The sequence below is a fragment of the Herpailurus yagouaroundi genome, unplaced genomic scaffold, assembly GCF_014898765.1.
Source record: "Herpailurus yagouaroundi ecotype Mexico unplaced genomic scaffold, PumYag 163, whole genome shotgun sequence".
In the NCBI taxonomy this organism is placed as follows: Eukaryota; Metazoa; Chordata; class Mammalia; order Carnivora; family Felidae; genus Herpailurus; species Herpailurus yagouaroundi.
Genome location: NW_024412404.1, coordinates 19,586,018 through 19,605,253, shown reverse-complemented (window position 1 = coordinate 19,605,253; position 19,236 = coordinate 19,586,018). Strand labels below are relative to the sequence as shown.

General features: G+C 60.0%; 1 protein-coding gene across 5 annotated transcripts in view; it reads right to left on the bottom strand.

Moving 5' to 3' along the window:
- Positions 1 to 19,236, bottom strand: part of ZMIZ1 (zinc finger MIZ-type containing 1) — a 234,249-nt gene that overhangs the window by 143,349 nt on the left and 71,664 nt on the right. For 3 of the 5 annotated variants that reach the window (XM_040485550.1, XM_040485554.1, XM_040485553.1), the window contains exon 3: positions 5,471 to 5,550. The exons of 1 other annotated variant lie outside the window; for it this stretch is intronic. The gene's annotated coding sequence lies outside the window, so the exon portion shown is untranslated. The remainder of the gene's footprint in view (positions 1 to 5,470; positions 5,551 to 19,236) is intronic. One more of the 5 variants, XM_040485551.1, reaches the window with a different exon arrangement.

Here is a 19,236-nt window from a genome sequence, read left to right as displayed (position 1 = left end):
CGGATTCTGTGTCTCCCTCTCTCTCTGACCCCACCCCGTTCATGCTCTGTCTCTCTCTGTCTCAAAAATAAATAAATGTTAAAAAAAAAAAAATTTAAGAACTGGCACACCGGATAAAATCTTGCCGTCCCCAAAGAAAACTAAGGGCACACAGGTGAGTGCCTGCCTGTTCAGCATAGGCGTACTAGGAGCCATGCATGCCTGGTGGATGGGGGACAAGGTTCAGTCTGCCCCGAGCCTTCTTTGAGGGGTTTCCAGCCCTGCAGGGGAGACAGCAGGTGGCTGGCATGGAGGAGTGGAGACAAGGAAAAGCCATGGGTGCAGGGGGCTGAAGGACGGGCTAGATGTGTCTCGCGGGGCTAGCTCAGCACGCATAAGCTCTGCAGCCCTCCGCAGGTGGGAGGAGGTAGCCCTTGGGAGGGGGGTCCTCCTTGGGCTTTGGCCCCAGCTCTGCCTGTGGTGGGGGACCCGGGGCAGGGGGAGGATGAGCCCAGCACCTGGACCTTCCAAGACTTCCTGCCACGATCCCTAGGCCGAGGCAAACAAGAGACCAGCTGTCAACGGAGCAGGCAGCAATGTGCAGCCGGTGGGGACTGCAGGTCCCAAAGGGGGAAACTGGCTCCAGAGGGCACAGGGCTCTGGAGGGGCTTTTCTGCTGCTGGTGTGCCCCTGGGAGGTCCCTCCAGGCCAGCGGGGGGGGGGGGGCCAGGATCTGCAGGGACAACTCCCTCCTCCCCCTCCCGCTTTCGTAGCTTTGCCTGCCCCAGGCATCTCCCCACCGTGTGGGAATCCTCCACGGACCCGCACTTGGGCACCTCTGCAGTTCAGACCACGTCCTGGATGGCGCGGCAGGAGGACAGGGGCCATCCTCTCTTCCTGGGAAGAGCTGGGTGCTCGGACCCCCTGAACCCCAGTGTTCTAGGCTGTCTGCTGTGTGTGCAGTGATAAGGCGCAGCACTGATCCCCATGTGGCTCACCCTGTGTTGGTCCCCTCGGTCTAGGGCTGTTTGGGGATTCGGTGGGGAAGCACCAGGACCCCAGAACCCATGGTGAGAGAAATGGAACCCTCACAACATGTCCCCTCTCTTTGAAGGTGTGGTTGCCTAGGTACTAGCCACGGTCCTGTCCACCTCAATTTACCTTTATGACCAGTGCCCCATGCCCCGTGCCCCAGTTCCTTACTTTGAGCTGCAGAAAGGTAGCAGAGCCTTGCCTACAGGGAAGGCACGCACTCACCCTGCCAACTCTTATCTGCAAGACTGCCTTTCCCAGCCTCAGTTTCCCCACCTGCAAATGAGGGAACCCCACGGGGCCGCTGAACACCGGCGTCTGCGGGCGGTGTAGGCGTTAAATACACACCAGGTGTCAAAGACTCAGGAGGGAAAAAGAGCACAGGGGAGCCAAGAGGTTATCCTTCCAATACACAGTCAAGACAAAAGAGAAGATAAGGGGGCAGGCAGTCTAGAAACACAGGAGCATAAAGAGGGTTCGGAGTTGAGAGAGTTCAGGGAGGAAAGGAGCAGGGCCTCTGGGAAGCGGAGGGCGTGGGGCCCAGGGGGGTGTGGAGGCCACGTCTGACCCTGTAGAGGAAGCACGACTTGAGGAAGGCTCCAAAAGTTTCCAGCCACACAGCAACGCGGGTGGAGGGCTTTCAAGGCAGAAGGAAGGGCAGGAGCAAAGGTGCCATGGCGGGGACGTGTCATAAAGGTGAGGAGGGGGCGGCACAGGGAAGCTGCAGCCCAGGGCACTGGCGGACAGCTAGCGTGTGACGTGGCCCTGCAAGGAGGCTGGGGCTGGCGGTGGTGGCTTCGAGTGCCAGGCTGAGTCTGCCGATGCACGGCGGCTGGCGCTCCCAGGGAGTCTGAATGGGGGCCGAGGGAGCTTCCAGAAGGCGTCCACGTGAATGGAGGTGTCCAGCCACCAGAACACAGCAGCCTACCTCACAGGCCGCTGAGACCCTCAGGACCGTGGTTCTCTGGGAGGCCACCCTCTGGTTCCTTCTCCCCTCGGGAGAGGACAACTTATTTATTCATGAGCACACACTGGCTCCCGCCAGGCAGCCAGCTCTCGGACACCTCACTTCTAATTACAGCAGGAGTTTTATTAGCGCTGGAGGGCAATGCCAGGCTCCAACCGCCCCTGTGAGTGGACACACGCCCCCTCTCGCTTCCCTGCTTTAGCCTGCAGCCAGAGGCCCAGGTGCCCAGGACAGCACAGGGCAGCCGGGAGTTCGGGCTCCATCCCGAGTGGTCGGCACGGGGGGTCCCTGGAGACGGGATGGCGTCTGCTCCAGCTCAAGGCCACACGGAGCGCACAGCCTCCGAAGCCGGGAGTGCGGGGCACTGCCTTGGATACCTCCAAAGAGCAGGGTGGGGGTGGGGGTTGCCGTGTGCCGCCAGAGCTGCAAGAACAAGGCTCAGGGCGGCAGGTTGGGAGCCCGGGAGGTCTCAGTTCTGCTGAGTCCTGGCAATGACAGAGGCGATGACACAGAGCAGACGCAGAGCAGATGTCTGCGGGGACGCCTGGCTAGGAGTGTCTCTGAGGGTAAGGAGAGCGGAAGTGAGAAGGTCCTGGGGCTCAGAGAGAAATTCCAGAGGGGGCTCCAGGGGGAGCACTGGACGTGGCACAGGGAGAAAGTGGGTGAGCTAAGGGGGCAGAGTGGGGGTGCCTTTGTGAGGAGACGGGGGGAGCTGGGCAGGAGAGAAGCACGGGCACACAGAGAACCACACAGAGACAGAGACTCACACACACCTCCTTCCTTCTGGAGGGAACAGGCACCAAAGCGCAAAGCACAGGTGTCCTCCATGGCCAACCCCTCTTAGCGGCCTCTTCCAGCCCTCCCCAGGGGACCTCTGGGCAGGGGCTCCCCTCTCTGCTCGTCCAGCCTCCCGCGTCCACCCTGGAGCACCTCATGTTCTGTCTCAAACTCAGGGATGCTCTGCACGCCCTCCCACCCAGTCTGCTGCCTGACTGCCCTGTGCGGCCCCAGCTTGCACACTTTTGGCGACGAGGAGCTCACCACCCACTCAGAGGGCAACTGAAAAAAATCTCCAGACAGCTCAGACTCTTGGAAAGCTGAACTTGAGGATGCCAGGGAGACGGTGTGGCTGCCATGGAGGGGCCCGAGCTCTGCTGGGCCAGTCTGCTGGGCAAGGCTGTCCTTTAACATTAGCTTGCAGAGTGAAAGAGCTGGCCCCTCACTCCAGCTGTCGCTCCAAATTATAATAGGACCAGGCACTAGGATGTGGCAGTGAACAAACATCATCACAATATCCGTTTCTAGTCTGGCACCTGCCCTTCGCCCATTTTACAGGTGGCAAAGCTGAGTCCGGGGAGAGGCAGTGACTTGCTCAACGAGGCCCAGGGAGCTGACGGTGAAGGGCAGAGCCTCGCACAGGCTACTGCAGGCACTGACCATCTGTCAGCCCCAGGAAGAAGAGGAGGAGAGGCGTGTCCGCCACCCCACCCCCAGCCGTTTCTAGGACACTGAGGTATTGATTACCACCCTTGCCTTGGAGTGGTTTTCTTTTCTTTTCTTTTTCCATCAAGGCTTTCTAGTCTGCCTTTTTTTTTTTTTTTAAATAAACTCCAAGCCGCTCCTATGATTAATTACCAGCTGCCTAATGCTCCGCCACTAGCAATTTCTGGAAAGGGAATGAATTACCTTGAAACACATCCGAAAAGAGAACCCACCGTGAAGGAGAATTCAGAGGTTACCTCACAATTAGCAGTGGGTCCCCCTAGCCTTATCGGGTTGCCGGCAGGCCCTCTGGGGAGGGGCGGTCACCAGCCTTCAGGGGCCACCCTCTGGCTCCTGAGGGCAGCGGGGCTTGGAGGGCCAGGCCAAAGCACAAGGCGGAGAGGGAGGCGGTTTCCTGAGCACCCACCTCAGGCCGGCCTGTGGCTCCGCCCCTGGTCTCTAAGGCATCATGGGCCGCTTCATTCCACAGTTCAAATCCCCATGCTGCTACTTACAGCTCTATGGGTTTCTTAACCACTTTGAGCCTCTGGAGAAAGGACGAGGCACTAAACACACCTCCTCACGGGATTACTGCGGGGAGAAATATGTATTTAAGGAGCATGGTGCCTGGTACACAGTAGACTCTCACTAAGCTCTAACATTTAAAAATATTTCAGGCTTCCGAGCGTCGCCGTAACGGCCTTCCCAGAAGGGCTGGTATAATTATCCCTGTTTTCTGATGAGAACCCTGGCCCCCACTCTCACAAAAGTGAAAGTCTTGCCCAAGGTCACGAGCCGATGGCAGGGAGCCGGGACCTCCTGCAGCCCTGCCCCTTGGTTCCAGAGCCTGACTGAAGCGTGCAGCATCCCAGGGCTTGCCTGGCCCCGTGTCTGGGCACCTACGAGCACGGGGGCCTCAGGAGGGGAGTTGAGGGCAGCAGGGACATGATCAGGCAAGGCCTCATGCCAGAGCAAAGATTCTGCCTCCCCCCGCTGGGCCCCAGAGCCTTGGGACAAAGGGCCCTGGCCCAAGTCAGCACTTTTGTGAAGGCCTCTCATCTCTGGGTTGGGAACCACAGAGTAAAGAGGGATTACACAGGTCACCCTCTGGCACGGGGCCAAGTGCAATCAACCCTAAAATGCCTCTCTGTGATGAGACACGCTCGTGTCCAGGCCAGAGGCAGGGCCGGGAGGCTCAGCCTCAGAACCTTCTGGTTCCTGCTGCTCTTGGGAGCTCCCTGGGAGCCCCCACCCCCTCATTATGTTGGATGACCAGTCCGTGTCCATCCTGGCATTGCTGGGCGCTCAGGGAGGAGGGGATGCGGGAGCTGCGGTGTATGGAAAGAAGGAAGGGTCCCAGGATCCTTGACAGTGACTCTGACGTGTCCTCCTGAGCGCCTCTGGTGCCAGGTGTGTCCACGCACCTGTGCGGGCAGGTGCTGGGAACCCATCCCATTTTTACAGACAGGTAAATCAAGGCACAGAGAAACCGCACAAGGCCACAGTGGACAGGTGGCAGAGCCAGGATTTGAACGCAGTCACTCTTCACTCCAGAGCCCAGAGATTCGTGCGTGCACCTCAGCGTGTTTGCGGGAGACAAGGAGGTGGCCAGACACACTGCCCATTTCAGCAAATAGGCCTTTCTGCTCACCCAGGCCTCTTCCTGCGTGGCCGCCATGTTGCTTGGCATACGGGGCCCACGCGTCCCGGGCTGAGTGGTACAGACACAGGTGCTGCGCCAAGGCTGGGGACCCCAAACCTGCCCCTCTCCCTGGGTGCTCTCCCCCAGCCCTTCCCCGGCAGGCACTCTGGACAAAGGCCAGGTCCCAGAGGCCTCTGGGGCCGACGAGGTCTAAGCAGGGGGCGGGGCAGCACCCAGTCCCGCCCACCAGGGCCGAGGCCCAGTCAAAGGCTGGGTATGCCAGGGCTAACACCTCGTCGCTACTCAGGACGTGCCTGCCCCTTCTCCAAGCACCCGGGCCAAGCCTTCCCCACCCGCCGCACACCTACCTCAGTGACCCGCGAACCACCAGCGTCCCACGTCTGGTCAGCAGTGCTCAGCCCCCGCGCCTCACTGCAGTTCCATCCTGCTGCAAGGGGAAGGGGTGGTCAGAGGAGCCCCTCGAGGCAGCCCTGGAACCGATCGGGCTGCCACTTCCCCCCCCCCCCCCCCACCTACTGGGCAAAACCAAGTCATCCCCATTTGACAGATGGAGACTCAGACGGGCTGAGCGGAAGAGGGGCATAATCATGGAGTGCCCTGACACCAACAATCCCCTGACACCCCCATCTGCCCGTTACCAGCTATGGGGATATGCCCCTGGCCTCCCTGGGTTTAGGTTTCCTCACCTGTCAAATGGGATCACAAGCTCTCTCAGGCCATCTAGGAGCATCTAAGGACATACGGGGACAGAAGCACTCAGTGTTGTTCATTCATTCGCTCAAGAAACACTGAACAAACATCCTGAGCTGTGAATGGGACGGGGGTTCCTGTCCCTGTGGGGGTTCCAACAGTTAAACGCTACATAATTAGAAGGGGCATCTGCCAGAAAGAATGAGTACAGGGGCTACGCAGCATGGAGTCAAGGTTCAGGGGAGCCTCCCTGGGGAAGTAAAGTCAAAGGATGAGCCAGAAGAGAGGCAGGCCAAGATGCATGGAACAGCACTCCAGGCAGAGGGACCAGCATATGCAAAGACTCAAAGACAGGGAAGAAAGCCTGCTTCAGTGAAGGACTTGAGAGCGGGCGGGTGGTAGGTGTGATGAGGGAAGGAGAGGTGGGGTGAGTGGGGGTCAAGGGGCATGGCCAATCACTGAGAGCCACGGGAGGGTCTGAACAGCCGAGGGACATAACCCTAGTTCCAGTTTGAAAAGATTCCCATGGCTGCTGGGGGAGAAGGGCTTGGGAGGGACCCTGGGAGGCAGCGAGACCGGCATGTAGGCTGTTCTGGGGGTCCAGACCAGAGAGAGTGGTGCTCATAGCAGAGGGAACAGCAGGCAGAGAGGCAGGGGTGCACTGGGTATGTGGAGATGTCAGAGGGAGGGAGAAGGCATGGACACCCTGGTCCCCTGTCCCCCACTGTTGATTATCCTCACAGTTGGGGGGCAGGTTCCGACCCGCCCACCTCCTCAGGGGCCACCCGTACTTTTTACTCTGTTCCACCTCCCTACAGATCCTGGAGGACCAGACCCAAGGGCCTGGCAGGTGGACTTCTCTGGAGTCCCGGCCGCGGGGTGCCAGCCACAGAACCCCAAGTTTGGGTCCCAGCTTTGAAGGTGCCTCCCCGGGGGGCTCCAGGCAACTGCCACGCTCCGTAGGCCTGCACATCCTCCTCTAAGAAATGGGAAACTGGACCGCGGGCTGAATGTCTCTTGGGACGAGCCCATGGCTAACAGAGGGAGAGGGAGTGTGCAGGCCACATTAGTTGTGGGCTCTCACACATGCCAGGGGGCCGCTGGAGGCCTCAAACCTGGCCTACCCCACTGGGCAGTGGGAGAGAAGTGGGTGCTGTGGCTGGTTCAAGTCTGTGTTTCGCCCTCTTACCAAGTGTGGGGCTTAGCGCAAATTTGTTAATTAAACCCTTCCGTGCCTCAGTTTTCTCATCTGTGGGATGGGAACATAGGGAGTAGCACACATGAGGACCGGAGGGGCAGGTCTGTCAGCTGAGACATTAATGACCTTGCAGGGGCTGGTGCTGGGCTCTATGGAGCATTAGGCCCCGAAGCCCCAAGCCCCCAAAGCCAGGGCTGACATCCCCGCCCCAGCAGGGAAAGACAACGTCTCTGCGTCCTGACCCTTTGGCTCTGGCAGCCCCCAAACTTCGTGCCGTGGGGACACAAACAGCACTTGTATTCACAGGCTCTGACTCCCCCATTTTTCAGAGGAGGAAACTGAGGCCTGAAGAGAGGCAGCGCCCACCCCCATCCCAGGGACACGCAGCAAGTCAGCGGCTGGGGCAGAACCGGAATCAGCCTCCTGCCTCCCCACCACCCACAGCTCAGGCCTTTCCCAGAGGCGAGCTGGCCCGCAGACCCGCTGACAAAGAGAAAATAATTATTTTGGCAGCTGAGATAGAAGCCAGAGCCGGAAAGTCCTCGCTCACACAGTGAGCAACGTCCAGGCCCCAAGGAACGACGACACCCGCCCATCCTGCCGCTTCGGGGTACTCCAGCTCACGGTGCCTCCGCGCGGGCCCCGTGGCCCTCAGCCACCCAGGCTCTTTGTTGGGCCCGTGCAGCGGGGCAAACAGACCAGAGAGGGGAAGAGATATATCCAAGGTCACACAGCGAGCGCACAGAGATAGGCTGGGGGCTATCAACTTCCCTGTGAGCCTCGGAGGGGCGGGCAGTGGGGAGACAGCCTGGCCAAGGCAGCCTCTGACTATGAAGGCCAGAGGGCAGAAAGGGGCTTGCAGACTGCAGGTCAAACCACGCTTTCATTCTCATTGTGTGCCTGGAGCTCCCAGGGGCAGGGCAGGACAGGGCAGGGTGGGAGCCCATGTTGCAGAGCAGGAAACCGAGTTCTGAGGGAGGATAGCGTGGCCAGAGGTATCACAGCTGGAGAGTGGCAAGGCTGGGCCTGGGACACGGCAAAGGTCACTCTGGGGTGGGGAGTGTCCCAGGACCCAGATACCTTCTCCCATACACACCCACCTTCCCGACCTTTCTTCCTGCAGGGATGCCCTGGGAGGACCCGGGCCTGAGGGGAGGTACAGGACTAGCTGCTTGGGGCTGAGGCTGGCCCAGAGTAGACGCAGGGCCAATCCGGGATTGCTGGAGGACCAAGGTGCCTGTGCCACAGGGCATCCAGGATGTGGGGCACCCTGGAGACTCTGTGCCTGTGGCTCCAGGCCTGTGGGTAAGTGACTGGTTGTTCTCCACAACTGCCGAAGGTTCGGAACCCACGTTCTGGGCTGGAGCCCTGGTCTTGTCCTCAGTGGTGAGGTCGATAACAAGGGTAGGCAGAGCTGGATTGGAATCCCTGGTTTGCCCTTTAATGCTGGGTGACCTTGAGCAGGTCACTTGGCCTCTCTGAGCCCTCATCTCCTTTCTAAACAGAGACTGGTGACCCCTCTAGCTGTTCACCCATCAGCGAGGCTTCGAGCTGACCTTGTAGAGCCCAGTATCGGCCAGAGCATTCACTTACCCACAGGCCACTGGGGGAGGGGGTCAGACAGCCCAGTGTGGTCTGTAGGCAGGTGGCCGTACCAATGGCATCCCTGAGCTGGAGTTCAGGGTTCCGGTCACGTGCTGCTAATCACGTGAACACATGTGCTCCTTGGGCCCTGGTGGCTGTGACAGCTTAACGCGAAATGGGCGTGTCAATACAGGTGCCACGTAGGAAGGAACAGGTCAGGGGATGGTGGCTGTTAAAAGTTTGAAGGAGGGGGATATTACTCAAGGTCATAAGTGGCCAAGTTGGGACCAAAACATGGTCACATGGGACGCACCCAAACTGGGTCTAACCTCCTGCTCCACTGGCTGAACCGACCTAAACCGGCTCCCGTGGCACTGACCTTCCTCACCTGGGCTGTTTTTATCCCCATTTCACAGATGGGACAAACAGTTGCTGGTCCTGCGGGCCAGGGGCCCTGTCTTTGGCCCTGCGCAGGGCGGGTGGCCTCAGACTCAGTTCCCAGGCTCACTGGGGAGACACGGGTTCCCCCACCTCAGACATCCACCCGGGAAAACATCCCCTTACATGACCCTGGGAACAGGCCCCTTGTCCTACCCTGGCGGCCGGTACCGGCTCTGGGAGCAAGGCAAATATTTACCGCGATGGTTATCCAAACCAGGCTGGCGCCCCACCTCCCACATTCCTGGAATACATGTTCCCTGACCTCATCACGCGGGGGGCGGGGGGGAGTGGGGCAGTTGGGGGGAGAGGAATCCAGACCATGGGGGAGAGCCAGACGGAGAGGGTCCTGGGCCCAGGTAGAAGTTGAAGCCTGCTGGCCAGGAGGAAAGAAGGCAGCTTTGAATTGTGCTTCTGATTAAACATCCAGTAGGAGAGGCCCCAGGCTGATCTTGTAGGGCAGGGCACTGACCTACCCGCAGGCCCCTGGGGGAGGGGCTGGACTACCCCAGTAGGTGTGGGGGGGGGGCAGGGGGTTACATCCATGCGACCTCTGAGATGCCTCACCCCTGCTGCCAATCACCACCCCAAACACACGCGCGAGCACACACACACGCATGCCTGTTGTGCCTTTGGAGTGAGAAACTCAGCTTGCCATAAACACGCAGAAAATTCTTCCATCTTCCAGGGCTTCCTCAGCGGCCCCATAAGCCCTCACTGCCCCCATTCCATCCATACAGTCCTGTCACCAGGGAGCCATAAAGCCCAAGAGGCACCCAGCAGAGACCAGAGCGGCGGAAGAGGTACTGTCTCACCCCAGTCATACTTTCAACAGCTCTGCCCGTTGAAACCCCTTCCTTCGGTGCCCAACGACCACCTCCACCATGCTGCCCTCCCTGAGAGTCCCCCAAACGATCTTTCCCATTCCTGAACCTCCAGACGCCTTGATGCTGGTTCCTTCCTCCTCCTTTGTCCAATTAAAACCGGGTGCCTGATCATCTCTTTGGCTGTGAAACCCTTGTCCACTCACTCTAGGTACAGCAGGGTTGAGCCCAGAGGCTCAGGTGGCCCAGTGCCCAGGGTGGGACTGAAATGCTGAGTCTTTTCACCAAAGAGAAGTAGCCGCAGCTGGCCTCAAGGAACAGATAAGAAAGCAGACCTAGTAAGTGGTTGTCTGGGGTGAGGAGGGGGGAGGCGGGGGTGCAGAACTCCTGGGCAGGGCTGTCCGAGAATCATGAACTAACCTTGGTTCAATAATCCTGTCTGTCTTCACTTCGTCTGAGAGTATTTGGAGCTGTTCTGACAACCTGCCCACACCCAGGCCCAGGGAAGCCCAGCCCATGCCCCTGGGCTTTACGCCTCCCTCTCTCCAGTGTGGAATCTTGGCAAGTGGGGGGGGGGGGGGATTGGTGGTGCAGACCAGTGTCATGGGCTGACCTCCGGGACTCAGGAATGAAGCGTAGGCCTGGCCAGTCTGCTGCGGGGCCCTGATGGATGTCTCCAGGTGGGGACAGCCCCGGTGACAGGAGATGCCCAGCGCAAAACCTGGGGCCACGCCCTGGCACCGTGGGGGACCCAAAGAGTGGGAGTTGGAGAAGGGTAGGGGCTCCCAGAACTGCCCTCTCCACCCTCATAACATCTGAAATTGGTTTCCCCTTTGTGAAAATGGAGAAATGACTTCTGGGGGTTGTTCCTTCATTCCATTCATCCATCCATCCATTCATTCATTTCCTTCTTTCAACAACTACTGACAGAGGAGGAAGAGAAGGAGCAGGGTTGGAGTGGGGGGAGGGGAGGCAAGGTCAAAGGCCAACAAGTGCCAGCCTGTATGCTTTCCCAAGAGTGTCTGCACAGTATCTAACACGAGGTGGGCGAAAACACCGGAAGTTGGATAATTCTAGGACAGAAGTGTTGGTAGGTGTGCCCACCTCGGCCTGGCAGCAAAACAGGGGGTCTGGGGCATCATCCTTTTGGGCAGAGTCTCTCACGCAGGAGGGCAAAGGCCCAGGCAAAGCCAAAAGGCACAGGTCCCTCCTAAGGCTGACTCAGGAGCAGGGCCAGTGGGTCTGTTCCCCAGAGATGGGCTTCCCGAAGACCACCTACTCCCAGTCCCTTTCCATATAAATGGAAAAAGCATGCCAAAGCTGCGCACGCTCCTGGGGTAAGCTCTGCACCTGATGGTCTTTCTTTGCCCACCCTCTCATCAGCCCCTTGGGGGTGGGCATAGCCTCTCCCTTGCCAGGGGCTAGGGTCTTGCCCGGAGGAGCACCCACTTGGGCTTGGCCAAACCAGGGCCCTTGGCACCCACCCATCCCACTGCTGATGATCTAAATTGAATTTGCTGCCAACGGGCCCCTCTTAGGGACTCAGTGTCCTGCCTCTGCCACCTGGTCCTGCACTGTCCATCTGAGGACACTGGATGGAGCTCTGGAGCGATACCCCTGCTCTCTACCCCTGGCACGTCCCCAATCCCGATTCCTCTGCAGCATTAACAGGGCCTGATGGAGGCTCTCACAAGAGTCCTTGGGAGTCCTCAGTTTAAGCTTGCCACCTTACCCAGGAGGGGACAAAAGTCCAAAGAGGAACAGGGATGGGCCCAAGACCAAGACGAGAACCCAGGTCAGTTCTGGTGTTGAAGGTGGACCAAGAAGGTAAGGTCACCTGTCCCCCAGGTCTCAGTCTCCTTATCTGGGCAAACACCTGCTGGAGGACTAACTGAGCTGACATTTCATCCGTGACCCATACAGGGCTGGGCAGCTCCACGGGCACCTAGACTCCAAGCCCTGTGCTCCCCCCATTGAGGAGGCAGGTGGAATGATCGAGAGGCTGAGGGGCGTGGGGGCTTCCAGTGGCACAGGCACCCCGTCTAGCACGGAGTGTTCCCAGTGACCCCCCCTCCTGGACCCAGGCTAGCCCCCAGCGGTCTCACTCCTCACACAGGCATCCCTCTGGGATTCTGGCCACATGGGGGCCAGGCCAGTTTGAGGAGGTGGCCGAGGCCCAGATTTACAAATGCCAGACAAAGGAAAGCACTGGTCTTGCGAGCAGGAGGTAGCGGGTCTGAGCTCGGGCACCAATGTCACCCAGGCCTAGATGAAATCCTGGTTTCGCTGTTTGCAGGCCACACGTCCTTAGCCAAGTCCCTGTACCTACCCCTGCCTCTGTTTACTCAATGTTGGGCGGGAGAAGGTTTAATTGGGGTGAATGGGTGGCTCACCTCCTTGGAGGAGCCAGGCCACAGGAGCTCTTGCTGTTTGTAGGAATGCCAGTTCCCCCCCCCCCCGTCAAGGGCAGTCCAGCGGTGGGCTGCAGGGTTGCTGCCGGGAAGGCTGGGGAGGGAAGGGGTTGTAGGGGGCGTTCATCATCATGCTGCACTCTGCGGCCTGTCCCAAGATGCTCACCGACGCAGCTGCCTTGGAGAAGCCTGCCTGTCTCCACCCGGCCCTGCTTACAGGGAGGTAGGTTCCAGTCGGCCCTTTGCCTTTTTACCCTCCTTGACCTGGGCCAGTGCCTTCCCATCCCATGATGTCTCCATCTTCCATCTGTAAAGTGAGAGGAACAGCCCCAGAGCCTCTCCCTGTCACAGCACACCCAGAGCGTGTCCCAGGGTCCCCGCCAGGAGGCACGAGGACCTCCGTAGCTGCTTCCCGGCGGAGGTGTCAGGATTAGCCTAGGATGACCTCCTTCGCCCTGGAGTCCGGGGTCTCCCTGCATTCCTTCAGAAAGAGGGGCTCCTTCGGCCCGGCAACTTCAAGGGATTTGGGGGGAGCCACCTCTCACGTGCCCATCGATCCCTGGGGCTGGCAGAACCTGACCTCTGGGACTGGACCCCTGAACAGACTAGAAAGAGAGGCTGAGGGCAGCCCCCTGACGGGTGTCTTCTTCCCGTGGCCCCCAGAACCTCTGGAATGTCTGCTGGACGAATGAATGAGCGGTGATGGGAGGCGCCATGTGAAAACCACTTTAGGTCAGAGAACACGGTACCTGCCACGTCCGGACCAGGCCTGGCCCCAACGGATGCTGCGCGCTGGTGAGCCCGCTGGGTCTGAGAACCCCTGGCCAGCCGCCCCCCACCCCCCACGCTCATCCTTCAATCTGGGAAAGTGTGGCTCAGGGGAGGGGACGTGCTAAAGATCACCCCGAGTGTCGGGGGCGCCTGGGACCTGGAGTCCAGGTGGCCTGACTTGTCTGCCTTGGCTCTGGGCTCTTGGAAACAGAGCACGGTCGGCCCCACAGAGCTGCCCACAGGCGCAGCTGTGACTGGGAGCGAGGAGGCAGACAGGCACAGGGAGGCCAGAACAGCACGCAGCCAGATGACACAGAGGCCCAACAATTCCTGACTCATGGCCACCCATCCCGTGACTCCACCCACCGCCAGTGTCCCCACCCTGGCTCACACCCCACGGCCCACTGCGGTCTCGAGTCAAGGAGCAGTGGGGCCCCACCCAGGCCTGGGTGGGAAGCCCAGGCCAGTCCAAGGAGGGGGGACACGGATTGCGGGACACGCAGAGGAGGAGACATTAGCGCTGAGCCTTGCCCCTCCCTGCGGTGCCCTGCACGCTTCCCGCCCGGGACGGTAGTGCCTTGTGGACCACGGGCCCAGTCCAAAGGAGGAAAACTGGCCCTGCTGAGCCACCCACTTGGGCCAAGCTTCTTAGCCACACGACTCCTTTTGAACCAGAGCCCTACGCCTGGGTGAACACAGCAGGCTCCCCTGCTGCCAGTTCCTCTCCCCGACAATGCGCTTCGCCCCTGTCCAAGAGCCTCCCATGGCTCCCCACCGTCTACGAGGCTCAGTTCTAACTCTTCAGCTCTATGTTCAAGGCCGCTGCCTGACTCCGAGCTGTAACCTTTCCGTAAATGTGTCTGGGTCTCCCACCTCTGCACCCTGCCCACGTCAACCCTACTGCCAGGCACGTCCCTCGTGCCAGTGGCCTGATGCACCGGGGAAGAGACGAACACCCACCGAGGGGCTGCAGAGGTCAGACACGGTGCTCGGACACTGCCCATTTGGCAGGTGGAGACGCTGAGGCTCAGAGAGGCAATGTGCCCAAGGCCACTGTCAGCACCCTGCAGGGAGGGGCTGGGCTGCATGGGCCTACAGTCCTCCTGTTACTCACAGGCTCTCAGCTGGTCCACAAGCTCTGGGTGTGGCCCCGACTCTGCTAGCCCATCCGATGTGATGGCAACTCGGGTCTGCTCGCGTGGCATCCCGCCCCTCCCTTTACGCCCCTTTGGGAGCGGCTGTTACCCCAGGTTGTGCCCCCTGCTGATACTGAGCTGGGAGTAGGCTGGGGGCGCCTGGCTCGGGGAAGGGGCCACGGGTCAGAGAAGCAGGGCGGCTCAGTGGCCGAGGACACAGACTCTGGGGCCAGCTGCCTGGCTCAAAGGCCAGCATAACCACCTCGGCAGGCTGATTCGCTTCTCTGTGCCTCAGTTTTCTCCCCTGGAAATGGGGATGAGAGGAGCCGTGTCTTCACAGAGAGGGTGAAATGCGTTCTCGTACACAGGGTATTCCCGCAGCACCTCCACAGAAGACCGCGGAAGCATTCAGAGCTGGCGCTATCACGATCTCATTCCTCCTTGTGCCTTAGGCTCCACATCACAAGTGAAAGAGAACCGAAGGTCTCAGAGCACCTACCAGGAGGGAGGGGGAGGACAGGAGACTGGGCACCACCCCCTCCCCGGCTCCTGGCCCCTAGCCTGCTAACCAAACCAGACCCGCCGGCCTGAGCACAGCAGAGTACTGCAGAGACCCCAGCATGCGCCCTCACGCGGCTCCTGGGAGGAGAGAGAAAGGCAGGTTCCTTCCGGGGTGCAGAGGCCCAGCCTTGCCCCTGTGTTGAGGTCCCAGACGTGGAACGACCCAGAGAGGGGCCACACCAGCATCATCACCCTCACCCACCGTGGGGACACCAGCTGCCGCCCATGTCTCTCTCCCTGCTTGGGGCTCATCATAGACAAAGTGCCCTGGCTGGACTGGAGACAGCTGTTTGGGATGCATGAAGGAGGCTCTGGGGCACGTGATTCCAAACCTGGCTGTCTTTATAGGGTAGAAATTCACCTACCCCCAAATGCTTTAGCTCATGAGATGCTCTTAGCTGGGCAGAACTCCTTCCTCTCCCTTTTCTTTCCACGGACGAGGCCCGAGTGGTCAAGTGACTTGGCCAAGGGCACGGGCAAGCTGGTGGTGGATCCTAGACCCCAAACCCTGGTCTCTCTGGGCTCCCGGGCCTGGCCCTACTATGAGGTTTCTCTTCACAGTCCCCTAAAGGTGACTGACTGTCTGGGAGAAGATAAGTCATCGGCATGTGTGGGGTGAGGCATGGGCGTGGGCCCAAAGCGTCCATCAGCGGGAGGCTCTAGGAGGGGGTCAGGGCAGGTCAGAGGCAGGACAGGCTGAGCGCCCGAAGTCCGGCTTCCTTTCTCAAGAGGGTATGATTCCTGGCGCGGCCCCCACGGGAAACAGTAGAAGCGCCACCCGAGGGAAACATGGGGTGGGACAAAGGGGGTGCCGGGCAGGGTTTCCTGTCGGGTGGGTGACCTGTGTGGCCGTGGCCCTGGGGCCAGGCCAGGGTTGGGCTCTGCTTCATCCCTGGCTCAGGCCCAGACCACCCTGAGTCCCATCCTCCAGGCCTTCCCTGGCTTCCTGTCCCACTGGCCCCACCCAGGCCCGGAGAGAGGCGGGGCCCTGTGGAGGCCTCCTCAGAAGGCTTGAGTTTTCTGGGGCGAGAGTGGGCAGGCTGCCTGGCCTGTTTGGTGGCCTTTGACCGCTGACCCCTAGACCTCCGGCTACTTGTTTCCTAGCAAAAGGACTTAACAAAAGGCAGCGGGTTTTCTTCCCAGCAGCTCACAGCTCCAGGCACAGCTGAGCGGGGGCTGTGGGGTTCAGCCCCACCCGGGGGACTGGAGTGACTGTCTTCCCCCACTCTGGGCAGAGGGACAGTGTCACTTCTGAGGAGCCATGAGGAAGGGACGAGGACAATTAGAAAGCTGAAGAAGGGTGGATTTGAGGCCTCAAGGCAGAGCTTCCTAGAGGGCAAAGATGAGGGACAGGATAGCACCAGCTGCAGAAGGTGTGACCCCCTCGCTAGGCAGAGCAGCCCCCACACATGTGGGGGAACAGCATGTGGTCAAACCACAGCACAGCCCCCGGAGCAAGACCCCTTCACCCCACTCCCCACTCTGCACGCCTGAGTCCTTATAAGTGTCAGCAGTCTGGGTGGGATGGAAGCTTGGCCCAGGGGCTGTGGGGTCACCCATGGCCTCCGGGAGAACCCGACCCAGTGCCTGTGTCTCAGGAGCTGGAAACTCACCTGTCTACAGGTGGGGGTCGTGGAGGGAATATGCAGACTGGTGGCCTGGCCCAGTGAGGGGGAAGAGGTTTGAACAAAGGCCTTCAGCCCCCAGCCCTGCTCCTCCTGGGGTCCTAGGGCACAGGCTTTGGGAGCCCCAGCATCCCAGGTCTTTCTCGAGGCTGCTGGGCAAACAGGTGCCTCAGAAAGCAAACAGGCCATGGATGGGAGGTGATCTGGGCCTGACTGGGGCTGGGTCTTGCCTGAGATCGCCCCGGGGACAGGAGCAGAGCTGGGAGCCAGGTCTCTTGCGTGCACCACGGGCAGCCTAAGAACCTCCCTGGGGGCCATGCTGGGATGGGTCTGATCCCTGGGGCAGGGGCTAACTTTGGCCATGCCCTGGCTGCCCAGTGTAGCCACGTTCCAATCAAACAGACCCTGAGGGGCCCAGCTCGATGCTCTGCCTGGAGGGAGTGAAGCTCAGAAAGTGCTCTGTCAAGGAAGCCGGAAGTCTAAGGCCCACGGGCCTAAGGTGAGCAGGGTAGAAGACAGAAGCCAGCCTCCAGCCTGGGGGTAGTAAGGCCACACGTTCCCAGGGAGAGTTACTAAGACAGCCATGGGCAATTTTAGGTTTCCTGACTTTGGAGGCGTGCAAGCTGAGGCCGGGGACACACAGCCCTAGGTGGCATTCTGGAATTCTTGCCCTAGTAACCTTATAGCCACCCTTGTCCAGGATCCACGTTCAGTTGTGGGTGGCAGGAGGGTTGGCCTGTGTCACCAGCTCAGCCACCGGCCACCCCACTTCTCTCCCTTTTTTGAATAGGAGTGCACCAGCTATAACAGAGGGGCCTGGAACTCATGGGCCCGTGAGACCTTTCTGGGTTGAACACCCCCAAATCCGATCACAACGGAAGCAAGGTCTGACAATGCTCTCTGTGCCCCTCATCCTGGGCACCTGGGGGGCTCCATCAGCCCATCTGGGGAAAGTTTGCCTAAGCTTGCCCAGAACCCAGGTAACCTGTGGGGTCAGCTGTATCCTGAGGGGGATCCAGTGGCTGCCTCTTTCCTGGTCATCAGCTTAGCCTGGACCCTTGGTCTGCCCTGGGACGTTGCTTGATGCCTGCGCGGTAGTGACCATCCACAGGGCCAGGGATGCGTCTTTTACGGAACACAGGCCTGGCACAGACTTGGCCGCCAGGAAGTGTTTGTCAAAAGAAGGAGAACGAGAAGAAGCAGGGAGGAAGGAGGCAAACAGATACATGAACCCAGGTGGGCTCTCAGATGCATGGCTCCCACAGGCCACCACAGCCCCCCTCCTCCTCTAGGTCCCAGGGGACTGTGTCCTCTAAAGCTAAGGCATGCCGTGCTGGCTGGGCAAATCTGGAGGAAGGCCAAGGGAGGCAGGCCATGCTCAGGGGGATCCGGGGGCTGCTGTTTCTCCCGGGGCTCTCTGGCCAGGTGGCCTCCGAGAAGGCTGCAAGGTACCCGGGGTTCAGGGCCTCTGTACTCTGCCTACATCTGCTCTGGCTCCCCCTTCTCTGGAGGCAGGGGACTCTCACCCCAGCTGCTCAGTCTGTGAGGCCCTAGGTACTGTCTCTGAACCTTGCCTGCTGTGCCCTGCCTGGTGCTGGGGCCCCACCTTCTTGGAATGGCAGTGGCATGGGACACGGCTGCTTCATGACAGGTACGTCAGGTCTTTGCAATAAAAGGTGATCCTGCCCATCCAACGGGAGGAAAATATCTCACAGGTGTGGGGGTTCCACAGAAGTTCCAGAAGATCTGTGTTCTGACAAGCTTACTCCTGGCCTGGCCCAGCGCAGGTCCTGGCACATAGTAGGTGCTTAATACTTGTCTGTTGAACTCATCGGTGGCCTGCTGGGTGCATGTGGGAAGGCCTGAGTCAGGCCTGCTGAGGGGCCAGCACTCAGCAACTCGCTCCAGGGGATATGACAGATGGTGGGTATATATGCACAAGCCCCTCTGCGTAGCCTGGGGCTCGGCCCTTTTGAGCTCTTTCTGGTCAGAGGACGTTTCAGGGCTGGGAGGGTTTCCTGTAGTCAGCAAGGCTAATGCTTTTTCTTGACAGATGGAGGTAGGAGAGGCCCAAGGAGGGCAGGAGATCAGAAGCAGGCCATTCCCCCCCACACCAAACCCAGAGGCTGCCCTCTGTCCCCGGTGATCCTTATGTCCACCAGCCACGCCAGTGTGGCCCCCTCCCCTGGCTCCGTATCTCAGCCCCCTGGCTATAGCCAGCCTGAACTGCTTACTTAGACAAACAGGGGAAGCGGCCACGTGACTGGCTAAGGTTTCCTGAACCAGCGATGGACACACACACACACACACACACACACACACACACACACACACAAACACAACCACTCGCAGTGGGTCAGGTGGTCATGTGGCCCAGCAGGGCAGGGACTGGGTCAGCTCAGGTTCCCATGTCTCTGAAGGACAAGTGACTGGGCCTGCCTTTCTTCACCCAGAAGAATGCCTTCTCCAAACACTTGCTTTCTGCTTCCTGGACACGCCAGGGACATGCTGGATGGGAAGAGAGCGGAGTTGGGGGAGGAGGGGGAGGAGCCTGCGTCCAGCCTGCCGGCCTCCGTGTGGTGTTTTCCTTCCGCCCTCCCCACCCAGAGGGCAGCTGCCTGCTGGGAAACTGTGGCCGCCCTGCCAGGGAGAATCCCAAAGCCCAGCATTTGGATGTGGGGCAGGAGGGGAGCCGAGGCTCAGGGAGGAGTCTCCCGGAGTCAGCGACAGACCTATCAAGGCCTTGTACTCTCCCATCAGGGGTTCTGAAGCAGGACCGCATGGCCCAGCCCTGGGGACATCCAGGGAAGAGAAAGGGTGCGAGAAGGGGGTGTCTACTCCAAGTTAGCGGGAACGGCTCTGCCTCTGGTCTGTT